We start from the raw sequence: 19,157 nt of genomic DNA, 5'->3' as shown, positions 1-19,157 counted from the left end.
TGATGATTCTGCCATTGACCAGTCCTTGGGTTTTAGAATGAGGATGGGGTTTAGGAACAGGAAACTGGAAGGAAAATCTCTAGAGATGAGGTTAGTGACAGTCTTGGAAACAACAGTTGATGTCCAGTGATAACACAGTGTGGAACTGGAGGAACACAGCAGGCCAGGCAGCATCAAAGGACCAGGAATTTGATGTATCGGGTCAGGACTCTTCAGAAATGGGGGAGGGGGAAGGGAGCTCAGAACGAAATAGGGAGAGGAGAGGTGGGGCTGGGGAAGGTAGGTGGGATCTGGATGTGAGTTTGCTCGCTGAGCTGGAAGGTTCGTTTTCGGACGTTTCGTCACCATTCTAGGTAACATCATCAGTGAGCCTCCGACGAAGCGCTGGTGTTATGTCCCGCTTTCTATTTATCTGGTTAGGTTTTCTTGGGTTGGTGATGTCATTTCCTGCGTTGGTGATGTCATTTCCTGTTCTTTTTCTCAGGGGCTGGTAGATTGATTTGGAGCCAATGTGTTTGTTGATGGAGTTCCGGTTGGAATGCCATGCTTCTAGGAATTCTCGTGCGTGTCTCTGTTTGGCTTGTCCTAGGATGGATGTGTTGTTCCAATCAAAGTGGTGTCCTTCCAGTGGGATGTAGGTGGGATGGTGATAGGTGAGTGCAGGTAGGGAGTGGTGGGGATTGGTCAGTGAGGTGGGAGGAACAGGTTGGTGGGAGAGAAGATGGACTGGTTGTGTCAGGTCAAGGAGACGAGGATGAATGGGAGGGTTGGTCAAGGGATGAGGCCAGGGAGGGTAGGGAGGTTTCAAAACTGGTGAAGTCCCCATTTAGGCATTTGGGCTGTAGGCTCCCAAGGCAGAATATGTGATGCTGCTCCACCAGTTTCAGTGTGGCATCATTGTGACACTGGAGGAGGTCCAGGCTGGACATGTCGACCAGGGAGTGGGAAGGGGAGTTGAAATGGTTCATGACCGGAAGGTGGTTGTTTGACGCGAACAGAGTGCAGGTGCTCTACAAAGCAGTCTCCAAGTCTCCACTTGTTCTCACTGATGTAGAGGAGGCCACATCGGGAACAGCGGATGCAAGAGACCATATTGACAGATGTGCAGGTGAACCTCTGTCTGATGTGAAAGGTTTGTCTGGTGCCTTGAATGGAAGTGAGGGGTTGAGGTGTAGGGGCAGGTGTAGCACTTCCTGCAGTTGCAAAGAAAGTTTCTGGGGTGGTGGGGCTAGAGGAGAGTGGACGAGGGAGTCACGGAGTAAGCGGTCCCTACGGAAGGCAGATGGGGTGGGGATGGAAATATACCTTTGATTGTGGGGTCGGATTGTAGGTGGCAGAAGTGGTGGAGAATGATACACTGGATACGGAGGTTAGTGGGTGATATGTGAGGAGAAGGGGCATTCTGTCTTTGTTTTTGTTGGGGGAGGGGAGGGGAGAGGTGCCAGAAACCAGATAGAATAAATACAGCTAGTTAAGAGAAAGACAGGTTAAAGTGGAGAAGGGAAGAGAGAAGTTAAAGTGCCAATTTCACCGATAGTTCTTGTTGAAAAGATCAAGCATAAGGCACCAGAGAGCCGAGGCTTGAAAATATTGGAGATACATGAATTTGTCGAAAGAAGTGGGCAGAAGAATTTAATGCTGTGCTGTACCATACATGCATTGCCTAAGGGGGTACAACTTCACCCTCGTTTGTATGGAGTTTGCACATTCTCCCCGTGACTGCATGATTTTTCTCTGGTTTCTTCCCACAGACCAAAGATGTGCAGGTTAGGTGAATTGGCCATGCTAACTTATCCACAGTATCCTGGGATGTGCAAGCTAGATGAATAAGCCATGGGAAATGCAGAGTTATGGGATAGGGTTTTCAGTGGGTTCGTGTGGACTCGATGGGTCGAATGGCCTGCTTCCACATTCGGGATTTTATGAGAATTGAGCTTGTGGCTGAGCGTAGATTGTTCAATGTTGGAAATGCAAGGTCACACAGGAGAGAAGATGCATGAGAAGAGGTGGAGTTAGAAGGAGGGATGGGGCCAGAGGGAGTGAGAGGACAGGAAGAGTCCAGAAAAGTGTAGGTACCCATACATTGTTGGAACTTTCTTTCCATTAAACCTGGAAGAGGAAAAGTTTCTTGTTAAGGCTTTGGTTGAGATGAAGGATTAAATGGAGCAAGGGACCAAGATAACTTTGTAGTATGGTGAATCAGTGCTGAGGGAGAGGGAGTTTGCATTTGTGCCTGTAGCAATGCGTGGCACTGTTGTGAATGTCGAGAATAGGGGAGGCCCAATGGTAATTTCACTAGACTGTTAATCCAGAGACCCAGGAAATGTTCTGGAGACCTGGGTTTGAATCCCACTGTAGCAGATGGTGGAATTTGAATTCAAAATCTGGAATTAAAATCTCAAGATGACCGTGAAACCATTGTAGATTGTCTAGAAAAACCCATCTCGCTCACTAATGTCCTTTAGCGAAGAAAACTGTCATCCTTACCTGCTCTGGCCTACATGTGACTCCAGGCCCATAGCAATAAGATTTACACATACCTGTCCTCTGGGCAATTAAAGACAGTGATGCCCTCATCCTGTGAATGAATAAAAAAATTGTGGTGAGATCAGTGGTCTAAGGAAAGTTGGTTTCTTAAGAATGACTGCAATCCTATGTGAATCTGAAACATGAAGAACAGAACTTCAGTTAGAAGCTGAGCTGAGCTATATTCTGCTATTACTCTACTGCTACAAACATCCCACTCTGGACCATGGTCTCTCCTTTACTACCGTGATCATTCCCTTTGCTTTTTGTTCTATAGCACCTGCGGCCTCTAATCACTCTTGCCCTCTAATCTTTCCCTAAATAACAAAGTGTGGAGGTGGATGAACACAGCAGGCCAAGCAGCATCTTAGGACCCTAAACTTCCTTTCTGTTACTCTTTCTCCTACCTGACTATAGTATAAAACTTTGTTACCTCACTTTTCCATCCTATTACCATCCCGAAGAAGAGTCCCATTGATCTTAAAAAATTCTAACTCTGTTTGTCTGTCCACAGGTGCTGACAGATCTGCCAAGTTTCCATGCACTATACTTTTTAATTTCAAATTTCCGGTAGCTGCAGAATTTTGCTATGGTGCAAGTGCGATTCAAGTGGATTTGTGATCAGCGTTCATTTCTGATTAAAAATCTGTTGGTCACAGACTCCTGATACTGACAATGAAACAATTTACTTAACAATGGATTGAATTTTTTCTTCTTTTGTGGGCTGGGTACATCATTTGACAAGACCAGCATTGAATTGCTGGGCCGCTTCAGAGGCTTGTTTGTTGCTGTGCATCACATCTAAGCCAGATCAGGCAAGTGTCCCTGAAGGACGCGTGAGCCAGATGGGCATTTACAATGATCAATGTTGTATTGAGGCTAGCTTTTCTGTTCTGGATTTATTACACAAATTTAAATGGGATTTGAACCCTTGTCCCCAAAGCATTAGTTTGAGCATCTGGATTACAAATTCAGTGAAATTACCTCTGTGCCATTGCCTTTCTGGAGCACCACCTCTCTGCCGTGGTAGTGACCTCTCTTGCTCCAACTCTGTCTACATTATGGATACGTGAAGTATTGCTGGTGGTGTCATTGAATAGATAGAGGCATGCAAAATGTGACAGAAATGCTTTGGGCTGGAAATATGGTTACAAAACAGTTAGTGAATACTAATTCTGCTTAGAACATTTGATTACTAGCTCAGGAGTGCCGCCAAGAGACAGCAGACAGTACAGCTATTTTAAACATGCAGGCTTAACTTTGGGGAATGTGATTGTGGCTTCAATTTATTTTGAAGTTTGCCATTTTCAGTAGCAATAAATACTGTATGCAGTTCTAAGAAACACCTTAGAAAAGATAAAGCAGCCATTGGAGGGAATGCAGCATAGATTTAGTAAAATAATACCTCAACTTCAAGGCTTAAAATTATGAAGAGAGATTATGCAAACTAGTTTTATATTCACTGATACTGAGAAGGATAATCGAAGTTTATAAGCTATTAAGAACAACATAAAATTTCTATCTAGCTGCTGTATCTACTGCTTAAAGAGCCCAGAATGATAGGGCCCAATCTTAAAAATTAGAGCTAGACCTTTCAGGGTGGAATATCGAAACTTTTCTACTTGCAAAGGATGACGTACATCTGTGAACCTCTTCTTCAAATATAAGATTTTAAGTTTAAATCCAAGTTTGGCTTTTCCCGAACCACAATGGCTTGTGGGCTACACAGGATGCAATGTTAAAAATATGGTTAAGTGTAACTGAGACTTTTCAGGATCTGCTGTTCTAATCAGGTGCTGATTCTCTCCACTGTTTACTGCTGATAGGTTAAACCTATCTGGTGCAAATGGAAAGGGAAACAGTTTGATTGGAAAAGCAGTGAATGGTACTGAGTGATTGGTTTAACTGAGCCTGAGGCCTGGAGTCTCAGCAGTGAATTTGGATTATCAGGATTGATAGGGTAAAAGGAAGATACTACTTGGTGAGAAGGAATATAAGAGCCTTGTCACAACTGGTGGATGGGGATTAGAGTTAGGCCATTGTCTAGCTTGCAGAATGGTGGACGGGGGCATGAGGCTCAGGACACTGGAGGAGGGGAAATGAGAGCCTGCGTTTGGGAGAAAAAGAATGGAGATCATATGGAGCAATGGTTATAGCAACAGCACATCCTGACACAAATAATGGTGTAGGTTGTGTGTTGGAACCCTCACAACCATCCTATGCTGTTCCAATAAACATACGAACAACGAACAAGAATAGGCCACTTGACCGTACAATTCTGCTTCGCCAACCGGTCGCCAATGACTGGTTTGATTTTAAGCTCAGCTGTAGTTTCCTGCACATCCCTGATTATCTTTCACCTCTTTTAGTAACCAAGAATCTATCTCTGACTTTAAAATATTTAAAGAATCTGCATCCACTGCCTTTTTGAGGAAGGGAATCCCACAGACACTGAACCATCTGCGAGAAAAATGTTTCCTCATCTCTCTGACAGGGCGACTCCTTATTTTTAAGCTATAAATTCTTAGCAAAATAAATCAGCAATCTTCAAGGTGTGAATGAGAGTGAGGGAAGATGTTCATAAATGTGAGTGATTGAACGAGTGTGGGCAATCGGTATGCGTGTGTGTGAGTGGATCTATGCGCAGTGCTGAGTGTGAGCATTTGTGCGCAGGATTGTGTGTCAGTAAATGAGTGGATTGGTGTGTGAGTCAGTGGATGTGCGTGGATTGTTATGTGTGGGCGAATTGGTGAGTGACCTCACGAAAGCAAACGGGGAACAAGGCTCAAACATTCAGATATTAAAGGTATAGAGCTGGATGAACACAGCAGGCCAGGCAGCATCAGAGGAGCAGGAAAGTGGATGTTTTGGGTCTAGATCCTCCTTCAGAAAATATTCAGACTTGTTTTTGGTATGATTATCAATACATATAAGTATCTACTCCCAGCCCTTAAATCTCACTTGAGAATTTTATTTGGCCTGTACAACCTATCTTCTTATACTAGGTATTATGTTTGATACCAATGGAACTAACTTTTAAGGAATATTGCTTTTCTGATTGTACAATTTGCAATTATCCTGATGTTTGAAGGTTAACTTTAATGGAGCACATTGCTTTTGAATAAAGTTTCAATGTTTTAATAATGCTATTCCTAATATCTGAAATGTTGACAATTTAATTTTCTTGGAGATTGCATTGTAAATGCATGTTGTACTGGTAAATGGATGTGCATAGGGGTTGCACAGCTTTATATGAACACAGACAAGTCAATAATAGGAACAAAAACAGAAGTTGCTGGAAAAGCTCAGCAGGTCTAGCAGCGTCTGTGAAAAATATCAAAGTTAACGTTTAAGATCTGGTGACCCTTTCTTAGAACTGCCAGTTCTGCCAGTCCCAGTTCTGAGGAAGGGTCACCCGACCTGAAACATTAACTCTGACTTTTCTTTACGGATGCTGCCACACCTGCTGAGTTTTTCCGGAAACTTCTGTTTTTGTTCCAAGTCGATAATAGACCCTCTTGTGGCACAGTGGTAGTGTCCCTATGCCTTGACTGGGCGGACTCAGGTTCAAGTCTCACTAGCTGTAGAGGTGTAATAACATCTCTGAGCAGGTTGATGAGAAAAGTGGGTTAAAAAATTCTCATTTATGATTAGAACAAACATTTTTGCTTTTTCATATATTGCCACATGGTGGTGCTAAATCTCAGTTTGCTGATTTGCTATGTTAGGGGTGTGTGGTCTAACCATTCTTTACGTTTGTACTGAAATGTTGTTTCAAGATTTTGTTGTATGTTTATTCCTTACTGATCGAGGTATATTTAATTGTTTTTAAAAAATAATTATTGCCCTCAGCAAAACTGAACCAAATTTCAAGAAAGCCTAGTGGTGGTGGTGTTGCTGCAATGCACCAGAATGTTCCATGGTTAAATTTCATTCACATTCAAATAAGAGTTTTCTCTCCTGGATTGTTAATAACTATAAACAGTGCTGATGATTTTTTCTGGTTGGTGCTCATGTCCAAGTGTGTAATCAAGATCTACAATAATGGCCAAAGCAAATTTCACCAAATTTACCTAATTACATTAAGTCTTTTGAAGAACTTTAGCATGTTGATATTGATAGTGGAAGACAGTAAGGTTGGAAAAAGTGAGTGAAATAGCGAAGAAAATTAGGTACTAGTGAGTAGGTGATAGCCAAGCTTGAGTTTTAAAAGCCTCTATACTATAGGAGGGAATTAAAGACTTAGATAATATTGAGGTTTTCAGAAGAGACAGACTTTAAAATGTGATAAATAAATAAATTTTGAAATTTTAAGTAGAATTTGACACCGAGGCTTGCAGCTAAATTTTGGGTCAGATGGCCAAAAACTTAGTTAAAGAAGTAGGTTTTAAGGAACATGTTTTGACTTAATTTATTATTGTCACATGTACCTCGGTACAGTGAAAATTTCTGTTTCCGTGCAGAAGGAACTAGAGATTGGTAGAAAGGTGGAAGGATTAACAAAGAAAATTCCACAACTTATAGCTTAGGCAGCTATCGGCAGAGTCGCTAATGATGCAGATATCAGGTTGCTCAATAAACCCAAATTAGCGCAGCCCATCAATGGGGCTAGAGGAGATTACTGAGAGGGAAGACAGAGGCGATAGAGGGGTTTGAAAACATGGATTAGAATTGCAGGCTTAGAGTTGCTAGACCAGAAGACAACGTAGATTAGCAAACACAGGGATGATAAATGAAAGGGACTTGATATGTGTAAGGACATATTATATTATGAGGACATAGGCAGTAGTGTCCTGGATGACAAAGTATGGGGAGCCTAGAATTTGGGAGGCTGACTAGGAATGGCTAGAAAATGGTCTGCAGCTGTGAGAGGAGGAAAAGGTGGAGTTGGAGTGAAGTTATGAAAGTAGACAGCCTTGGTGATGACACCAGATAACACCAAGGTTGTGAACAGGATAGTTAAACCTCAAAAGTTGTCAGAAACAGGGGTTGTTTGGTATGAATTGGAGATTATGGCAGGATATGAAGCCCCAAGTATGTAGGACGAGCAGTCTGAGAATCTTAACATTGGATGAGAGGTTGTGGTGAAGTAGTGCATCCATGTGTGTGGGGAAACTGATGCTATTTTTGAACATTGTCACTGAGGGACTGGATTAAAAATAGACCCTTGGTGTTACCAAAGTTAATAGTGTGTCTGTCTGTTCAGGTAGATCCATCTCATCTTTATCATAAGGTCAGAAGTGGGAATGTTTGCTAACGATTGTGTAATGTTCCCCATTCACAACTGCTCAGATAATGAAGCAGTCCATGTTCAAATGACACATGCAGTGGACAGTATCCAGGCTGGGACTGACAAGTGGCGAGTAACATTCACACCACACAAAAACCAAGCAATAACCAACTTTAATCAGAGACAATCTAAGCACTGCCTCTTGATATTCAATGGTGTTGCCATTACTGAATCCCCAATATCAACATCCTGTGGGTGACAATTGACCAGAAACTCAGTTAGTATCTTCATATAAATAGAGTGGTTACAAAAGCAGGTCAGAGGTCAGGCATACTGCATTGAATAACTCCCCAAAGCCTGTCTACCATCTACAAGGCACAAACCAAGAGTATGATAGAGTGCTCACCATTTTCCTGGATCGGTGCAACTCCAAAAACATTCAAAAATCTTGATGACATCCGGACAAAACAGTCTGCTAAATCTGCTGCCTTCACTACTGTTGCTCAGTATCAGCAGTGTGTACTGACTACAAGATGCACTGCAGAAATTCACTAAAGGCTCTCAGACAGCACTGTCCAAACCCACAACCACTTCCATGCTGAAGGACAGTGGCAGCAGATATATGGGAACACTGTCATTGGCGAGTTCCCTTTCAAGCTGCTCACCATTCTGACTTGGAAATACATTATCATTCCTTCACTGTCGCTGGCTCAAAAACCTGGAATTCCTCCCTTATAACATTGTGGGTCAACACACAGCAGGAGGATTGCAACCGCTCACCACCACCTTCTCAAGGACAACTGGAGATAGGCAATAAATGTTTGCCTAGCCAGTGAAGTCCTCATCCTGAGTGAATAAAAGAAAAATCTATTGTCATTATGTCTTCTCAAAATATATCTCGATTGCAAAAGACAACCCTGTTCGTGGCCTCTTTCTCCAAAGTCTGTTAATACTAGGGAAGCAGCTAGGACAGGGAAACATATAGATTTTCATGAGAACCATGGCATCAAAAGTGCCATCGAGCATATGTGTAATTGAGCAAATCAGTAACTGGACAACAGGTATAGTAAACAGAGCCAAAGACCCAGTTGGGATTTTGAAATGGCAGCTGTAAGTGAATTGGATGGTAGTGTTTTTGCATGGACAGACAGATATAATGGAAACAGGGTTGGGTTGTGGAAGGATGTCAAGCGGGTTGGGTCAACCTGAATCGAAAGAAGCAGACGTGAATGTAGAAGAAATGTGGACACTGATTGAGAAGGCAGCAGAGAATCCTGCAGTCCAATGGTCTCAATGTGGACTTCACAGGCTTCAAAATCTCCCCATCGCCGACCTCATCCCAAGACCAACCTATCTCGTCTCCGCCTTCTGGAACTGTCTGTCTTTTCTCCCACCTATCGTTCCTCCCATCTCACTGACCAAACCCCACCCCCACTTTCTACCTTCTAGCCTTGTCCCCGCCTTCTTGACATGTCCGTCTTTCCTCCCTCCTACCCGCCCCTCCCTCCTCACTGACCAGCCCCCATTACGACTCTCCCATCTGCACTGGCTTTATCCCCGCCTCCTCGACCTGTGCATCTTCTCTCCACCTATCTGCTCCCCTATCCACCTCCTTTCATTGCCTCCCTCTCTTTCTATTTATTTCAGAGCCCCCTTCCCCCCTCTCATTTCTGAAGAAGGGTCTAGCCCTGAAACATTGACTTTCCTGCTCCTCTGATGCTGCCTGGCCTGCTGTGTTCATCCAGCTCTACACTTTGTTATCTCAGACTCCAGCATAGGCAATTCTTACTATCTCTGAGCAGAATATTCAAGGTGTTTTTGAAGGAAAAAGAAGTTGTGGGTGAGGTTTTTTTTTGGAGTTGTGGTAATGACATTAGATTTGACAATGGGAGAGACATTCTAGAAGAGTGATATTTGACATTTGTAGACAGTTAACACTGGTAACCTCCAGGATGTATCCTTGATTTCACTGCTATTTATCAACTAGATGGTGCTGTTTAGCGTCAGGCTGTTTTTGTCTGGAGACGTCATGGTTTGGCTGTGGACAGTCTGTACACAGAAACCAAGGGAAACGAGGGTAGGTAGAAGTGCAGACATGGGGGTTCCACTGCCGTGGGAAGGAGACTTTGAAAATTATTCTCCAGGACTGGGAGCTGCAGGCTTGTGAAAGGGCAATAGTATTTTCACGTGGGGGGGGTCAGTGGGGGGCAAATATGGTAAAGAATCAATGGGAAGTGGGTCATTGGTGGCAGTGTTGGGCTTCGGGGGAGCGGAGTTATGGAGAGAAGGAATGGGAAGGGAGGATATGCAACCACAGTCAGGAACATGCTGGCTTCAAGCTGGGGGAAGCTAATTTATGACTACACTTAGTGTGGCCCACGCATATGCCAGGGTTTGAGAGCCAGGTACATGCTTTTTTAGACAGATTGAGTGGGGAGTGAGGCAGATGCAGGTATGAAGTTTATCTGAAGGCCTACAAGGAAGGGGATCTGGATAAATGGGATCTCACTAATCTACAGAGGTGGATATTGGAAGCTATTGACTGTTGAGTACGTGCAGTTTCTTTCCAATGTGCTGGAAATCAAGCACTGTGGGAGGATTACGGCAGTGACCACCAGGAGTGGGCAAGCTTAAGTGTCTTGACTTGTGAGAGAATGGACTGCAAAAACCACCAATGTGGCTTTTAAAGGGGAATAATATTACACACATAACAATGCACTGTGCAGGACATGGGTCAGCAAGGTCCCTAATTCCTGGTCATCCTGATGCACTGCTCCCAGTTGCTGTGTGATGCCTGCCCCAATATTGTTGACCAACTCATCTACTCTAACACTTTTGGACACAGGGCAGGGAAGGATACAGATGTTATAGGACAAGGACACCAAAGATCTCAGCAGGACCTTGATATACCTTGTTCCTCTTGCTTCCAGATGTTGCAGCAAGCTCTTACCACAGATATTAATCCATGGCACGTCCTGTGTAGCTGTGGAATTTTGCCTCTTCTGGAACAATTACATTTGAGTCTACTCTGACCTACAAGCAACCAGATGCAAGGACAAACCCATGCTGTTTATTAAAAAATGTGTCAGATAACGTACAGGCATTGTCACCCATGCCAGAAAACTCCCCTGAATAAGCTTTTTTTTAAATCTTCTTCCTCTCTCTCCCAATATGTTTTGCTATTCTCCCTGGTTCTGAAGCTGGACCTCTTACCATGCTTCCACGTTCTGATGGCATAGCCTCCTGTGTTCTTGCTCTGAAAGGACTTCTGTCTGCTCCACCCACTCAACCAGACCCACCAACCCCCTGTTGTCGAATTGCAGTACCATCTTCTCCTTTTCTGACATTCTTCTGGAAACATCCTTGACCAAATAGGGCAACACCAGAATGACAGTACATATCTGGGTGCACAGCAGACTTTTAAAGATGGCACAGAATGCAAGGGATACTGGTCCTTTGGCAGGTATTTTCTGAGTGGTAAATTGTTTCAGAAATGATGTGTGATAAGATAGGGCTTAAATCAGATATGATGGACACAGTTGGGCAGGGTGGGTAAAATTTGAGGAAAGCAGAGCAAGGAGGAGTCAAAGGAGGAAACACACCAAGAGTTTAAGTAGCAGAACACGTGCAGCATTTGCAAACAAGACCAAGATATTGGCCATTATTAAATGGCTTGGAAGGGGCTTTGCACAATGAAGAGAAATTTATGGTATGTGAATCCACTGACATAGTAAAATATTTGCCTGGATCAAATTTTCAATATCTTTTGAACATGAATCAAGAACACATCAAGGAATGAGCTAAAATTGAAATGTAAGAACACTAAGAAAATATAGATTAGTTGCCAATTTAGCAAATGTGAGTTAAGTCAAATATGAAGAGAATTCTAGCCAAATGATCAAACTGGGGTGCTTTTCGTCTTCTGCCTTTTCCCCTTTTGCTTAAGGGCTACATATATGTCTGATGTTTTACCTCCTGTTGCACCTAACTCTCAATTCATTGCAGCATCACGTGTCCATAGAACATAGAACATAATAGCTCAGTACAGGCCCTTCGGCCCTTGATGTTGTGCCGACCTGTCATACCGGTCTCAAGCTACACTATTCCATGTACGTCCATATGCTTATCCAATGACGACTTAAATGTACCTAAAGTTGGTGAATCTACTACCGTTGCAGGCAAAGCGTTCCATTCCCTTATTACTGTCTGAGTAAAGAAACTACCTCTGACATCTGTCCTATATCTTTCACCCCCCAATTTAAAGCTATGCCCCCTCGTGCTCACTGTCACCATCCTAGGAAAAAGGCTCTCCCTATCCACCCTATCTAACCCTCTGGTTATTTTATATGTTTCAATTAAGTCACCTCTCAAACTTCTTCTCTCTAATGAAAACAGCCTCAAGACCCTCAGCCTTTCCTTGTAAGACCTTCCCTCCATACCAGGCAACATTCTAGTAAATCTCCTCTGCACCCTTTCCAAAGCTTCCACATCCTTCTTATAATGCAGTGACCAGAACTGTACACAATACTCCAAGTGCAGCCGTACCAGAGTTTTTTACAGCTGCAGCATAACCTCTTGGTTCCAGAACTCGATCCCTCTATTAATAAAAGCTAAAACACTGTATGCATTCTTAACAGCCCTGTCAACCTGGGTGGCAACTTTCAAGGATCTGTGTACGTGGACACCGAGATCTCTCTGCTCATCTACACTACCAAGAATCTTACCTTTAGCCCAGTACTTTGCCTTCCGGTTACTCCTACCAAAGTGCATCACCTCACACTTGTCTGCATTAAGCTCCATTTGCCACCTCTCAGCCCAGCTCTGCAGCTTATCTATGTCTCTGCAACCTACAGCATCCTTCGTCACTGTCCACAACTCCACCGACCTTAGTGGCATCTGCAAATTTACTAATCCAGAGTTTAATTTAAATCCAGAGGTGAGATTACTAAATCTGACCCCATTACACAACTGTGACTTCCAGCCTGCCTTTGACTTGCTCTACCAGTGACGCAAGAATAGTCTTTCCTGGTAACTCATTCATAAGTTGCACCAACAACACAAGATGTATCCTATTTTAGAAATAAATAAGATTATGTTGTTTTGCGATGTTAACCTTTCTTGTAGTATCTGAATAATGTGAATACAGGCAATACCCAATGTACGAACAGCTGACTTATGGCATCTGACATATGAACAAGATATCATACAATGGTATATTAACATTAATTTAAAAAATGCTTTCTTATATTTACGAATGCCTACTTTATGTTGTCTGGTATGGTATTCCAACTTACGTACAAATTGACTTGTGAATGCAATTGAGAATGGAAACTGTTCATAATAGACTGCTTTCTCATTATATTTTTCCAGATCTCTCAAAATTATGATTTGCAATTTTGAATTTTAAACATTAAACTGCATATATCAGCAATTTGCAATGATAACAATGACTGACAATTTTAGATATGAAATTTATCATAATCCTATAATGTATGTATGGAACTCTTTAAACTTTTGTGTCTGCATTGTACTGTACAAGATAGTATTTTCGTGAAGCAAGTGGTGACAGAAGAATAAGTTCTCATGTTGGACGTCTGGATATTTCCATGCAAGCACAATCTTCAACGTGCACTTATTGTTGTTAGTTTCCAAAAGTACTTTGAATTTTCCTCATGAATCAGTGAATAAGTGGAATAATCTTGGCTAGCAAAATTCTGCCTGTAATCCTTGTTCTGTGCAGGGTTGACTTTGCTCCATATAGCTGAAGAGAGGAAAAAAAATTGTCCATTGTTTCAGCTTCTAAAATTTTATATGACTACATGTTTGGATTTTTGACTTAAAGTCTTATGGATTGCTTGACTGTGATTATTCCTGTCGTCAAATTGCTAACAGTATGTTACTATGAAGACTAATAAAACAACGCTTAAGGAATCTTTCATGGTGTTTGAGGCCCATAAGTAACATGAATTAACATCACTCTCACCCTTCAGGACAGAAGGAAAATGAAAATAAAAAACTGGAAGTAAATAAGAAGAAGCTATTAGCCCTTTAAACAACTTGAAGAAGGAAGGATTAATTACATTGGTTTGCATATACTCTTTCTATTCGCTCAGTTTTCCTAATGTTCCTTTTCTTCATTATCTTAGATGGCAGTTCATACCTGGGGCAGCGTTCTGGTACCTTGCTGAAGTAGGCAAGTTGTGACTGGATGCAGTTGACATTATTTGCAACCCACTCATAACTGTACTCTTCCCTCTTGGTAAGAAAATTGTAAAATAGTGAGCTACTAGTATATAACCTGTCTTTTGTGCTATTTAACTGTTTTGGAAGTATTATTATGAAGTTTAATTACTGAAATAGTTTTCTGTTACTTTGATTTACAATAATGTCACAAACTGTGAAACATGAGTATCATGAGACTATTTCCTTGGATCATTTTGCACTGCTTGCCTAAATTTGGTTGCCAACGTTACGCTAAATATCACAACAATTTATAAACATTGTACTGTCAACAGTCCTGCTGCATGAATGCAAGGTACGTTATACAGCTGTACTTTTTGACCATAGTCTCATTCGCTCTCTGTCTCCCTCACTATCACCACCCCCAGTACCCTTGCCTTGCTTTTCTTTGGACACTTTGGGTTCTTGTTTACTTTCTCCATATTAGGTATACCTCTATTTGTTGGGAAAATTTGGATTATATAGTTTGTTGCAGTTAATCCATTATGTGGCATTGCATTTGGGTATTTTTAATATTATTTCAAGATAGCTGGCCTGTTGGAATAACCTATTGTAGTTCTTTCTGTAGCCATTAAAAGTTTATGAAATGAGTTATGAGGATCTGTACTTGTTTGTTGAGGGTCAGACTCAATCTTGATGTTACAGAAGCTTTGTATCTTCAGCTGACAGCCATTCATTATAATAATTAGTACTTGCTGTAGTCAGGACAAATTTGACAATGTAGCCTTATCTTATTGGGTAAGCTGAGCCGCTCCTGGAGTTGCCAAAATGTGCTCTGAGTAGTTCTAGATAATTAATAAACCAGTAGCAAACCTGGCCTTTGCGAGCCTGCACCCAGTGCATAATCAGGGAACAGAAATTTCTGATGGGCATCAGGTCAAATGTTTGTACTTTTCTGGTAAGTAGGTGATGTTGGGCCCTCTTGTGGTGCAGTGGTAGTGTCCCTACCCTTGGACTGAGAGGCTTGGCTTCAAGTCCCACTTGATCCAGAAGTGTGTAATAACATCTGAACAGGTTCGTTAGAAAAATAGGTTGAAATAACAAAAAAAATGTAATTGATGTTGTCCCTATCTTTCAAACATTACAGTTATGGTTATGTTGAAAGTGACAGTGCAGTATGATTCAAATGGGGAATCCAGTTGCTTTATTAATTGTTTTTGACATCTGTTTGATTAAAAAAGTGACAAACTAGCAACCATTGACCAATTTCAGGAAAACTATTACATCTGACTACAACAATGTCAAGAAAACTAAAGGTAGTGAATAACTTAAACTTGTACTCTTTTATTCTTCAGAGACATCCTTTAGGTGTGTATATATTTTCAAACTGTGTTTTGAGATTATGCTGTCTTCAATATTAGTACCAGTGTGAAAATAAATACTGTTAACATATTCAATGATCTAAAATGGATTTGTCTATTAATGATGGCTGAATATTTCTCAAAAATGCAATGATTTGAGATAATATGGGGGATGATAGGATAACTGTTTTTGCCTTGTTTATGTAATTTTGGAACTGATCAGATATATATTTGAGAAATTAGCAGATTGCACAGTATTTTAAGGCAGAAATGTAAAGAAAATTTGAATTCCCTAAGGGGAAACTGTGTGTTTGAAAGATCTGATTTAACAGAATTATGGCAGAATTATCTTATTGGCTAGCTCTCTCTGGCAGGTTCAAATGAGGTACTCAACAGGGAATTAGAGGATTATTTTAAACAGGAACAATGTGCAATGGTTTGGGGTAAAAGCAGAGATTGAAAGGTGATCCAGTGTAAAGTGAGGCCCTTTGGCCCATCATGTTGACACTGGCTCACCTTTCAATCTCTGACTTTACCACATACCATTGCACATTGTTCCTGTTTTAAATAATTCTCTAATTCCCTGTTGAGTACCTTTAATTGAGTTTTCCAGGGAGAACTAGCCAATTAGATACAAAAATGCCTTGACAGTAGAAGACAACGGGCTCGTGTTCAGTCTGGAGACGTGTGACCAGCAGTGTGCTGCAAGGATTGGTGCTGCGTCCACTATTGTTTGTCATTTATATAACTGATTTGGATGAGAATATAGGAGGCATTGTTAGTAAGTTTACAGATGACAATAGAATTGGTGGTGGTATTGTGCACCGGAAGGAATGTTATCTAACAGTACAGTGGGATCTTGATCAACTGGACCAATGGGCCAAGGAATGACAGATGGAGTTCAATTTAGATGTACATGAAATGTTGCATTTTGGTAAGACAAACCTGGGCAAGACCTGCACAATTAATGGTAGAGCCCTGAGGACTGTGTTGAATGGAGACTCCTACGGGGGCAGGTACATAGTTTCTTGAAAATGGCATTACAAGTAGACAGGGTAATGAAGGTATTTGACATGCTTGCCTTCATTGGTCAGAGCGTTGAGTACAGGAGTTGGAACATCATATTATGATTGTACAGGACATTAATAAGTCCACATTTAGAGTACTGCATATAATTTTGGGTGCCCTGCTATGGAAAGCTTGTCATTAAACTGGAAAGCGTTTAGAAAAGATTTACGAGGATGTTGCTGGGAATGCAGGGTTTGAGTTATAAGAGATACTGGGTAGGCAGGGACATTTTCCCTGGAGCATAGGAAGCTGTGCGGTGACCTTCTAGAGGTTTATAAAATCATGAGGGGCATAACTAAGGTGAATAGCCATGGCTTGTTCCCCAGGTTAGGACAGCCCAAAACTAGACAGCGTATGTTTAAAATGAGAGAGGAAAGATTTAAAAGGGACCTTGCAGAGCAGCTTTTTTTCAGAGGGTGGTGCGTACATGGAATGAGCTGCTAGTGGAAGTAGTAGAGGTTAGTACGGTTATAACATTTAAAAGACATTTGGAGAGATACGTGGATAGGAAAGGTTTAGAGGGATATGGGCCAAACGCAAGTAAATGGAACTTGTTCAGTTTTGGAAATCTGGTTGACATGGATGACTTGGGCCAAATGATCTGTTTCCATGTCATATGACTACGTGACTCTGACTACGTTTCTGTCACTTCCAGCCAGTATGTTTCAAACTTAAACTACTTGCTGTGTGAAACCGTGTTTTTGCATATGACATTTGTTTCTTCTACAAGTCATTTAAAACCTGTGTCGTCTCATTCTCAATCCTTGTATGTACGGGAACAATTTCTGTGTTTCTGTTTGGTCCAGCCCCTCTTGATTTTGAAAGCCTTATTCATATCTCAGTTTAGATTTGTCCTCTCTTAGGGGAAAAAGTCCCATCTTCTCCAATATATCTGATGTTTCTTGAAATCCTGGAACCGTTCTTGTAAGCCTCTTCGCCACTCTGTCCAATGCACTCGCATCCTTCCTAAAGTATGGCACATTGAGCTGTACGGTCTAGCTGAGGTTTAGCTATTGCCTCATACTATGTTTTTGCACTTGTGCCCTATTCTCTTTATTAATAAAACCCAGGATACTGTGTATTTTAATTCTAATTTAGTCACCTGCCCTGCTACCTTTATTGACTTATGTGTGTATACGTCCAGGACCCTTTGCTCTTGCATGCCTTTAGAATTATACCCCTTATGTTATCTTGATTTCCATATTTTTTGTAGCAAAATAAATGACCTCTCACTCGTCCATTTTGAACTTCATCGCTCATCAATTTTTCCACTCCACCAACTTGTAAGTCTTTTCCAAGCTCTGTGTTGTCCACTTCACCATTTCCAAGTTTTGTATCATCCTCAAACTATCTCCTGGTCACTAACATCTATATTGTTCATATAAACCAAGAAATTTAAGATTCCCAGTATCAACCCCTGGAGAACTCCTCTACAAAGCAACTGCCAGCCTGAAAAATATCCATTAATAATTACTCTCCATTTCCTATCAGCAGTCTTGTACCCGCATTGTTACTGTTTCTTGTCGTTCGTGAGCTATCACCCTGCTTACAAGTCTGTTATGTGGCATTGTATTGAATGTCTCTTAGGAACCAATGCATGCAACACCAACAGCATTACCCTCATCAAACCTGTGTGTTACTTCATCAAAAAAAATGCCAAGTTAGTTAAACACTATCTTACCTCAAACTATTTTCAGCCTTTCCATGTTGGCTTTTCTGGATTGCATCGTCTTTTCCCGTGGGCTATTAATTCTGTACCAAATAATTGTTTCAACAGATTTCCACATCACCAAATTTAAACTGACTGGTCTATAATTACTGGGCTTGCCCTTTTAACTCTTTTTGAACAAGGATTTAATGTTTGTAATTCTCCAGTCGTCTGGCACCTTCCCTGAGGCTAAGGAAAGCTGAGGGATTAAAAGCAGCCCACTAAGGAAAGGCTAAGGAAAGCCGAGGGATTAAAAGCAGTATACTCACAATTTCCATTCTCCCTTCTTGCAATCTTTGCATTTGGCCTTGATGTCTTGTCAACTTTTAAATATTGACAGTGTTTCTAATGTCTGCTCATCATCAATTTTGAACTCTTCTACTTACGGTGTTTCCTCTTCTCTCTTCTAATTCCCTGTAAGTTTATTTCTGTACATTCTTTCTACCCTTGGGTGGTTTGTAGACTATAGAGAGCACTGTTTTTCTTCTGTAGCTCTAGCAATACTGATTTTACCCTAGAACACTCTGTGACCACCTCTTTCTCCTGCATGCATTGCTCTCCTAAACCAATACCGCAATCTTTAGTCCATTACTTTCTTTTCTGAATACCTAGTCCTTCCTTTCCTTGCCTGTGTTATTACCACAACGTAAGGCCGAAGGAAATAGGTGCAGCTGCAGTCTGTTCAGCCCATCAAGCCTGTTCCACCGTTCAATTGAATCATGGCTGATTCAATACTTCTGATGTCTATGGTTCCTGCCTGTCTCCATACGCCTTGATTTCTGTTCCGGTCAAGAATCTATCTTAGATATACACAAAGAATTTACCTTATAGTTTCCTCTGTCCTCCGAGAGAAGAAATTCGTCCTCATCTCAGTCTTAAATTGGTTCCCCTTTATTCTGAGACTATCTCCTCTGGTCCGAGATTGACACGTGCAGCAAAAAGACCTCTCAGCATTAACCCTGTCGGGTCCTTTTTAAAATTGATGTTTTAATGAGATCGCCTCTCATTTTCCTAAATTCCAATGAGTAGAGTCCGAGCCTGTTCAACCTTTATCCATAAAAGAATCCCTCCACACCAGGGATCA

The 19,157-nt window shown here is 41.5% G+C and overlaps 1 protein-coding gene across 12 annotated transcripts in view; it reads left to right on the top strand.

The window, feature by feature from the left end:
• The window catches only part of LOC125451575 (CYFIP-related Rac1 interactor B), a 178,687-nt gene that overhangs the window by 116,623 nt on the left and 42,907 nt on the right, over window positions 1-19,157 (top strand). For 11 of the 12 annotated variants that reach the window (XM_059645975.1, XM_059645980.1, XM_059645977.1 and 8 more), the window contains one exon: window positions 13,903-14,015. The exons of the other annotated variant lie outside the window; for it this stretch is intronic. The gene's annotated coding sequence lies outside the window, so the exon portion shown is untranslated. The remainder of the gene's footprint in view (window positions 1-13,902; window positions 14,016-19,157) is intronic. 12 annotated transcript variants of the gene reach the window in all.

This window comes from Stegostoma tigrinum, chromosome 5 (assembly GCF_030684315.1).
Source record: "Stegostoma tigrinum isolate sSteTig4 chromosome 5, sSteTig4.hap1, whole genome shotgun sequence".
Classification (NCBI taxonomy): Eukaryota; Metazoa; Chordata; class Chondrichthyes; order Orectolobiformes; family Stegostomatidae; genus Stegostoma; species Stegostoma tigrinum.
Note: the sequence above shows the minus strand (reverse complement) of the source record. Positions and strands in the feature narration are given on the sequence as shown.